This window comes from Simochromis diagramma, unplaced genomic scaffold (assembly GCF_900408965.1).
Source record: "Simochromis diagramma unplaced genomic scaffold, fSimDia1.1 OVJJ01000293.1, whole genome shotgun sequence".
NCBI classification, from domain to species: Eukaryota; Metazoa; Chordata; class Actinopteri; order Cichliformes; family Cichlidae; genus Simochromis; species Simochromis diagramma.
The window spans coordinates 25,705,146-25,715,212 of NW_024386801.1; the positions used below are offsets into that span (position 1 = coordinate 25,705,146).

Below are 10,067 nucleotides of genomic sequence, written 5' to 3' on the forward strand. Positions count from 1 at the left end.
GTGAGAGAGTGTTCCAGGAAAATACAAAAAAAAAAAAACACGAGACTAGACAAGGACATAAGCAGGGAAGATAAGGGAGAGGAGGAAAAGTGCGTCCGCCTCCTCCGAGAGCCAAAGAAGAAACTGAACCATATATTGGGTGTGGGGGAGATTACCATTTTATGACTAAGGATGTTGTTAGAAACAGTTGGAAATCACGCACACAGAGAGACACACATTCTCACACACTCACTCAAACACAAACACACACACATACACACACATTCTCACATGCATACACACACACACACACACACACACACACACACATTCTGACATGCACACACACACACACACACACACACACACGTTCTTGCACATGCATATAGATGTTTACACATACACACACATACTGCCTTGTCTTAGAACCATTTGGGGTTTTTACGGTGGGAGGTGCTTTTGCTGTGATGTGTATTGTGTGAACTGTTTTCCCAATAAAAGGCAGCAAGCGGAGGCCGGATGTGGGGTCATTTTGTGGTAGGATTCGAAGTGCGTTCCTGAGATACCGACGAGGCCTCCCTTGCAAGTAAATCGATCGATCGCTGACTGTCTTGTTTTCTTCATGATGAATAAGTCTCTAGAATTAGCGGGGCTTGTGGAAACACTGACCCAACATTTATTTGATCCTTCCGAGCTGGAACCCAACACATCACATCCACCGAGGAGAGGGAGATGACGCCGCCGTAGTCTGCTAGCAGCCAGTGTCTGGGACGCCTGACGAAAGCCCTGGTGCTTAACTTTGTCACCAGGCCGGACAGTTTGCGTCTGAACTCCCCTCGGGTTGGATGGCGATTGACGGGACCCAGAGACTTTTCCGATGAACGAAAACAACACGAACAGTGAGTAGAAAAGGCCTTATGCGTCACTGAGACTGCGCGTGCAGACGTGGGTCCGGGGGAGCGCTGGTTGCGCAGTTTCACGCAAACCTAAAACAATAGAGAGCGGCTACGTGACCGTGTGGTTAAACGCAGGTACATGAGTGCGCAAGCTGTGCGTGTAGACGCAAGCTACCTGGTTTCTCCACCAGTTTTTTCTGTAATTTTTTTTAAGGAGGTCTGGCTTCTCCACCAGTTTCAAGGAGGTCTGGCTTCTCCGCCAGTGTTTTTAATTTTTGTAAGGAGATTTAAGATGGTTTCTCCACCAGTTTTAAGGAGGTCTAAGCAGGTTTCTCCACCGAATAGAAGGAGAGTTAAAAACGTTTTTCTCCGCTGCTGAGGGCGTTGAGTGTTGGTTTTCTCCACTGAAAGGAGGTCAGAGCTCTTGTATGTGTCTATTTTGTGTGTGTGCGGGCCAGACGTGGTCTGTGTGAGTGTGGCTGATTGTTGTCTTGTAATGGAGAATAAACTGAGTAAGTCTCCCTTGAAAGAGGATGAAATACACTGTAAAGTATTTATTGGGCAGCACGTGGTGTGTAGATCGTTGAAGAATGAAGTGAAATTGTGTGCAAAGCAAAAGTGAGGGTGAATGTGTCTGACGTCACAGTGTGTGTGAAAAGGTATCCAGCTGGGGCAGATGTGTACTGCAGGTCACCTGCCCAGTGGACAAAAGAAATAAAATATTTGTGTGGATGAAATATGAATGATAACATGAAGAGTGTTTGGTGTTTCTCAGCCTGAAACAACTGCAATCCCACTTTCTTTTTTTTAAAGAAAGGAGGGTTAAAAAAAACAGAGTGAGAAATGTGTGTTGTTTTAAGCAGTGATAAGAATAATGAAAACGTGATGAGAGAGGTACATAAAACACACACAAACAGAAAATGCATTAACCATACTAACCCTACATGCATATACACATACAATGAAACTCATGAAGACCAGACAGCATCTTCAGCATGAGATTCTGTTTGTCATCTTGTCCAAGTCACTAGTAAGATGAAAGTGATACATAGACTAGTGCAGACCTTCCCAAAGTGTGGGGCCCAGAGCCATTGCAGAGGGGGCACGGCATGAAAAGGGAAAAAAACAAAACAAAAAAACAACGCTGCTAGCATGGGGCGCCTACACAAACGCAAAGCAGGAGATGAAGCATTACTGAATATGTTTTCAAACCAACTTCATTCTATGCCAAAGACTAGAAAATATGGTGAAGCATATCTTCCCTTTGGTTTCACCTGCACAAGTACCAAGGTAGGTCTCCCCTGCAAAATTGGTTTTCCCTTAGTCGGGAGCACCGCTGGGCTCTTCAAATCACGGACAAACAGTATCCCACATTCTTGATTTTTAGTTCACAAACACTTGTTGTAATGACTAACTGACTACTCCTGACATTTTGGAGATGTTAGCTCTTTATACAGTAAAGTGCTCCCTCTCTCTCTCTCTCTCTCCTTTGCCGCTCTGCCTGGGCGGAGCTCACTGCGGTCTCCCGGTCCTGTCACTGTTATGTTGCCATTATGTGTCTAGCATTTAAGGCTGGGACACAGACTTCTCGTCGCTGGATGATTGTGTGAGACACGTTAGTGATCCTCTCTAGCTCTTGTGAGCGTTAGCTTGTGTAAGATTCGTGACTTTGTGTAACCTGCCTTTCCTGTGTGATAGTTCTCCCCCCCGGACCCGTGACCTCCCCGCTGTGTGGACGTGTGTGTGTTGGAGTATAGGAGAAGAGAATGAGTGCAAGAGAGTTTTCCCCTGGACCTTTCCCTTGGACCCTCAGAACCCCGAATTTCCCCCACTGTACAGTATATATTCTGCACTTGGTGTTTGTAAATAAACTCTGTGTTTGGAACTGACAACCCGCTCTGCGAGGAACTCTGCGAGTCCCTGCAACAGTTTGTGACAGAATCATCCAGCCACAAAAATGGACTCAGCAGATTCAGCGACCTCGACCCCCACTCTTGCCACATTGGCAGCGATGCTGGAGCGTAAGGAGCAATGTTTATCCACATTCGAGGTGAGCTTGCAAACCTCACGCAGGCTGTGGCTCAGCAAACACCTCTGGCGGTGAATCCACCCGCCGCCACACCCCCCACAGGAGACGCCAGCACCAGTTGTAAGTGCCACACCACCAGCTCCTACACCTGTTCTATTAGACAGATTTCTCCCTACACCTAAAGCTTTTTCTGGAGAACTTGGTAAATGCACTGGTTTGCTCACTCAATGTTTCCTCCAGTTTTGTCAGCAGCCGCAAGTTTTTTCTAGTGATGGTGCTAAAATTGCTTATATTGTCCAGTTACTCCAGTATCGCACACTGACCTGGGCGCAAGCAGTGCTTCACACTACCCCTGAAATGTCCTTTTCTGACTTCCTTGATAAATTTTAAAATGTGTTTGACAAAAAGTCCACTGCAGCCGCCGCTGGCCAACGCTTACTCGCTCTCAAACAAGGTAAGCGGAGCATGGCCAATTTTTCTATGCTCTCTTCCACTTTGGCTGAGCAGATGAAATGGGGGGAAACTAACATTATTGATGAACTCAAAAATGAACTGATGCTTTGTGAATTGCCTTCCTCCCTAGATGCTCTCATGACCCTGTGTATTCAAGTGGACAATCGAGTACGCGCGCACTGGAGTTCACACGCACCCTCCCGTTATGAACCTCTGGGGCTTCACGGAGCCTCCACAGCGGCTTGTGGGCTGCGCGAATCTGAGGCCAGTGAAGAGGAGTAGGAGCCCATGGAGCTGGGACGCTCACGGCTTTCGCCCGTGAAACGCCATGGAGCGCTACATCACGGAGTCGCTCGTGGCAGGCTTGATTCGCCCTTCCTCTTCACCTGTCACGGCCAAGTTTTTCTTTGTGGCTAAAAAGGATAAGTCTCTGCGGCCATGCATAGATTATCAGGTCCTGAACCAGATCACTGTGAAAAACAAGTATCCTTTGCCGTTGCTTTCCTCCGCCTTTGAGCTGCTTCAAGGCATGACTGTTTTTAGCAAGCTGGATTTGCGCAATGCTTACCATCTAAGATAAGATAAGATAAGATGAAACTTTATTAATCCCTCGGGTGGGTTCCTCTGGGAAATTCGGTTTCCAAAAGCACAGCACCGACAGAAGTTACAGAGTTACAGAATATTATATATATATACACACACACACATATATAAATACAGAGACATATATAAATAAAATATACGAAGGGGATAAATAGAATAAATAGCAATAAAAATAAAAATACAAGTGAATTGCACATTTCAAGTATTGAGGTCTATTGCACCGTTGACTATTAACAAAAGTATTGCACAAAAGGTATTGCACAGTGAAGTGAAGAGGCACTGCAGCTTAGTTGTTCCCCCCTCCTTTGTCCTCCTGTTTCCCCTCCCTCTCCCCTCCAGAGAGGAGTTAAACAGTCTGATGGCGTGTGGGACAAAGGAGTTTTTAAGTCTGTTAGTTCTTGTCTTGGGGAGAAGCAACCTGTCACTGAACAGACTCTTCTGGTTGTTAATGGCCGTGTGCAGAGGATGCCCAGCATTGTTCATAATGTCCAGCAGTTTTTTTAGTGTCCTTTTCTCTGCCACTGTCACCAGAGTGTCCAGCTTCATGCCGACCACAGAGCTAGCCTTCCTGATCTGTTTCTCCAGCCTGGATGAGTCCTTCTTTGCTGTGCTGCTCCCTCAGCACACCACAGCATAGAAAAGTACTCCAGCAACCACTGACTGGTAAAACATCCTCAGGAGCTTCCTGCAGACCTCCTGAGGAAGTACAGTCGGCTTTGGGCTTTTTTATACAGGTGCTCTGTGTTGCATGACCAGTCCAGTTTATTGTCCACCCACAGCCCGAGGTACTCCTCCCCCTCTAGCTGAACCGGCAGTGGACCTTCTCTGGACCTCCCAAAGTCCACAACCAGTTCCTTAGTCTTTGAGGTGTTGAGTTGCAGGTGGTTTGTGTGACTCCATGCAACAAAGTTCCTCACCAGACTTCTGTACTCCTCTTCCTGATCATCCCAGATACACCCCATGATTGCTGTGTCATCTGCAAACTTCTGAATGTGGCATAATTCAGAGTTGTAGCAGAAGTCAGAGGTGTACAGGTGAAGAGAAGAGGGGACAGCACAGTTCCCTGTGGTGCTCCTGTGCTGCTGACCACAGTGTCAGACGTGATGTCCTTCAGCCTGACGTACTGTGGTCTGTCAGTGAGGTAGTCGGAGATCCAAGCCACCAGGCAGGGGTCCACCTCCATCCTGTTCAGTTTTTCCTGAAGCATACAGGGCCGGATGGTATTAAAGGCACTGGAAAAGTCAAGAAACAGGATCCTGACCGTGCCTTTTCCCCCATCCAGGTGTGAGTGGGCTCTATGCAGGAGGTATCTGGTGCGTATCAGGGAGGGGGATGAGTGGAAAACTGCATTCAACACCCACTTGAGCCACTTTGAATACCTCGTGATGCCTTTTGGTCTAACCAATGCTCCCGCAGTGTTCCAAGCCATGGTCAATGATGTGCTCTGTGACTTTGTCAATCGTTTTTGTGTACCTGGATGACATGCTTATCCTTTCAAAGATGCTTGCGGAGCACCAAGTTCACGTGAGGCAGGTCCTCAAATGCCTTCTGGAGAACCGGCTCTTTGTGAAGGGGGAGAAGTGCAAGTTCCACGTGACCTCGGTGGTTTTTCTGGGCTATATCATCGAGAGGGGGAACTGAAGGACCGACCTTCCAAATCGTCGGCAGCTGCAACGTTTTTTGGGATTTGCAAACTTTTACAGGCAATTCATTCGTGATTTCAGTACAATCACTCTCCCACTCACTAAACTTACTTCTCCCAAAGTTTCTTTCCAGTGGGATTCTGCTGCGCAGCATGCCTTTACCCTGCTAAAGGAGAGGCTTTCTGCAGCGCCCATTCTCCGTCAACCGGACCTCACCCGGCAGTTTATTGTGGAGGTGGATGCATCGGACTCCGGAGTGGGAGCGGTCCTGTCCGAGCAGGAGGATGGCAAGCTCCACCCATGTGCCTTCTACTCTTGCCACCTCTCTCCCGCAGAATGTAATTATGACATCGGAGACTGGGAACTATTGGCCATCAAGCTCGCCCTGGAGGAGTGGAGGCACTGGTTGGAGGGAGCAGCGCAGCCATTCATCATGTGGACGGATCATAAGAACCTGGAGTACCTTCGTTCGGCCAGACGCCTCAACTCCCGGCAGGCCAGGTGGGCTTTGTTTTTTACCCGCTTTGATTTCACTATCACCTACAGGCCGGGTTCACGGAATATGAAGCCAGACGCCCTTTCCCGGCAGTTTGTCAGCACGGAGGAGGAATCGGACCCTGGACCCATCCTCCCGTCCGCCTGTGTTATTGGGGCAGTTTTATGGGAGATCGAGTCGCTCATCCAGGAGGCACAAGAATCTGAGCTGGACCCGGGAACCGGCCCGCCCGGCCGCCTCTTCATTCCTACATCTGTTCACCCTCAAGTTCTCCAGTGGGCTCACACCGCCCATTTCTCGTGCCACCCGGGGTCCTCCGCACTGTATCCTTCCTCCGACGCTACTTTTGGTGCCCCACTATAACAAAGGATACCAGGGAATATGTGTCAGCCTGTTCTACGTGCGCCCAGAATCGTCCTCCCCCGGGCCTTCTTCAGCCTCTCCCCACACCGGCTCGCCCATGGTCACATATCTCCCTGGATTTCATCACTGGATTACCGCCCTCTTCAGGTAACACCGCAATACCATCTGCTCATGTTGACCATTTCTCCAAAGCCGCTCATTTCGTCGCCCTTCCGAAACTTCCCACGGCCCTGGAGACAGCTCGGCTCCTCACCGCCCAGGTGTTTCGGCTCCACGGGATCCCCGAGAATGTCGTCTCGGACAGAGGGCCGCAGTTTACGTTCCTAGTGTGGAGGGAGTTCTGCTCCGCTCTGGGAGCAAAGGTCAGTCTCTCTTCCGGGTTTCACCCACAGAGTAATGGACAATCTGAGCAGGCTAACCAGGAGCTTGAGGCTGCCCTCCGCTGCGTCGCATCCGGTAACCAATCGACCTGGAGTGAACAGCTTCCGTGGATTGTGAACAGCTTCTCCTTTTGAAGCATCCCTGGGATACCAACCGCCTTTGCTTCCTGCTATCGAAGGTGAGCACACCGTTCCTTCTGTGCAGGCTCACAGGCCGTAGGTGCCGCCGTGCAACTCGAGACACCCTACTCCGCACTAAAGAACGGAACAAGGCGCTCGCTGACCACCGTCGGACACCCGCCCCGGAGTATGCTGTGGGACAACAGATATGGCTGTCTACTCGCTTTGTGCCACTAAGGGCCAAATCTAAGAAACTTTCACACCAATTCATCGGCCCTTTTGCCATAGACGCCATTGTTAACCCTGTGTCTGTTCGCCTCAAGTTACCGCACAACATGCGCATTCATGACGTGTTTCATGTGTCCCAGGTCAAGCCGGTGCTCTCCAGCCCGTTGTGTCCCCGCAACCGTTTGTGACATATTTGACAGGAAAACGAGCATGTTTACTTTATCAGGTTTTGGCAGTGTGCGCAGGTGGTTAACAATAGGTGGTGTTGAAAGACCCGTTCTGAAGGTTTGCTTGTGGCTGGTATACGCAGATATTTCCGAACCATGTGTGACATCAATGGGAAACATTTTTCATGCCTTTTCCACCAAGCCAGTGGATCGTCTTCTCCGTTTACGACCTCCTCGCTGAGATAACGGTTCATTTCTATCTGAGCCTTTTCCTCCAGTGTGCAATTTGGCAATTAGTTTGTCCAAACACAGAAATCAGTCCGTGCATGATTACATTGCTCCTCCCATCAAAAAGTCTGCACATGCGTGACTATATTGCCTGTCGTCAGTTATTGAACTGACAATTGTCGCTTGGAAAATTTTTACATGTTGCCCAACCCTAGTGGGACCTGATGTAAACTTTTCGATACTTTAGCCCAGTGGTTCCCAAACATTTTTTGTTAGGCCCCCCTTTGTATTACAAGAAAAATCTTCGCGCCCCCCCACCACCCAACCACACACACCCATATTTTGAGGTGTGAAATAACCTCCATCGCGGTTTATTTCACACCTCAAACATTTAGTAAACAATTAAGCAAATACAAGTAAACTGCAATAAATTACACGTAGCAATGAAATAAACTTCTAATTCTTTTACACTACGTCCACACCTACATGGTATTTTTGAAAATGCAGCTGATTCTATGCGTTTGGGCCTTTCGTCCACACGTAAACGGCGTTTTGAATAAACGAAAATGGCGATGTTTTAAAACTCAGTTTTTGCGTTACGTGTGGACGAGGAATACAGAGTTTGTCACGCAACGTCAAAGGTATGTGCCTTTTTTCACGTCACGCTGTGCGCCACGTTATTGTTTGCATGAGATGAATTTCTACAATGACAGATAGAGACAAAATACTGTTACTGTTAATCTTACTATCTTCAGTTTTTACACGCTTACAAATACACACACAGTTACTGTCCCTCCATTTAGAAAGGCAGAGGCGTCACGGTGTCATTATTTTACGTGTAGTTGTTTTTTCGTTTGTAATAATATTCAACATTGCTATCAATAAATTTTTCAAAAATGCCTCTCTGTGCAAAATGGGTTTAAAAACATAAACAACTGTGGGATACTGTGATTTGGACAGGGAGAACAAATTGTGGCAGGATCAGCCTGATATTATTTGTATCCCACTGTAACTTTACTGTATAAAGAGTGAACATCTCCAAAATGTCAGGAGTAGTTATTTATTACAAGAAGTGTTTGTGAACTCCACGCAACATTGTAGAGGCGTGGAGATCAGGGGCAGTACCCCTGGACTGGCAGACCGGGGTGGTGGTCCCCATCTTTAAGAAGGGGGACCGGAGGGTGTGTTCCAACTACAGGGGGATCACACTCCTCAGCCTCCCTGGGAAAGTCTATGCCAGGGTGCTCGAAAGGAGAGTTCGTCCGCTAGTCGAACCTCGGATACTGGAGGAACAATGCTGTTTTCGTTCTGGTCGCGGAACACTGGACCAGCTCTTTATCCTCTCAAGGATACTTGAGGGTGCATGGGAGTTTGCCCAACCAGTCTACATGTGTTTTGTGGACTTGGAGAAGGCATTCGACCGTATCCCTCGGGGTGTCCTGTGGGAGGTGCTGCGGGAGTATGGGGTGTCTGGCCCATTGCTACAGGCCATTCGATCCCTATACAACTGTTGCAAGAGCTTGGTTCGCATTGCCGACAATAAGTCGGACTCATTCCCGGTGGGTGATGGGCTCCGCCAGAGCTGCCCTTTGTCACCGATTCTGTTCATAATTTTTATGGACAGGATTTCTAGGCACAGCCAAGTGGCGGAGGGCTTTCACTTCGGTGGCCTCAGAATCTCATCTCTGCTTTTCGCAGATGATGTGGTTCTTTTGGCTTCATCAGGTGATGGCCTCCAGCTTGCACTGGAACGGTTCGCAGCCGAGTGTGAAGCAGCGGGAATGAGGATTAGCACCTCCAAATCTGAGGCCATGGTTCTCAGCCGGAAAAGGGTGGAGTGCCCACTCCGGATCGGGGATGAGTTCCTGCCCCAAGTGGAGGAGTTCAAGTATCTCGGGGTCTTGTTCGCGAGTGATGGGAGAAGGGAGCCGGAGATCGACAGACGGATTGGTGCGGCGGCTGCAGTGATGCGGCCGCTGCACCAGTCCGTCATGGTGAAGAGGGAGCTGAGTGTAAAAGTGAAGCTCTCAATTTACCGGTCGATCTACGTCCCTACCCTCACCTATGGCCACGAGCTGTGGGTAGTGACCGAAAGAACGAGATCGTGGATACAAGCGGCGAAAATGAGCTTCCTCCGAAGGGTGGCTGGCCTCTCCCTTAGAGATAGGGTGAGAGGTTCGGCCATCCGGGAGGGGCTCAGAGTAGAGCCGCTGCTCCTCCACATCGAAAGGAGCCAGCTGAGGTGGTTCGGGCAAGGATGCCCCCTGGGCGCCTCCTGGGGTTGGTGTTCCAGGCATGTCCCACCGGGAGTAGGCCCCGGGGCAGACCCAGGACACGCTGGAGAGATTATATCTCTCGGCTGGCCTGGGGACGCCTTGGTATTCCCCCGGATAAGCTGGAGGAGGTGGCTGGGGAGAGGGAGGTCTGGGCCTCTCTGCTTAGGCTGCTGCCCCCGCAACCCGGCCTCGGATAAAGCGGATGA

General features: G+C 49.3%; 1 protein-coding gene across 1 annotated transcript in view; it reads right to left on the reverse strand.

Moving 5' to 3' along the window:
• Positions 1-10,067, reverse strand: part of gfra2b (GDNF family receptor alpha 2b) — a 140,555-nt gene that overhangs the window by 117,416 nt on the left and 13,072 nt on the right. The gene's annotated exons all lie outside the window — the stretch shown is intronic.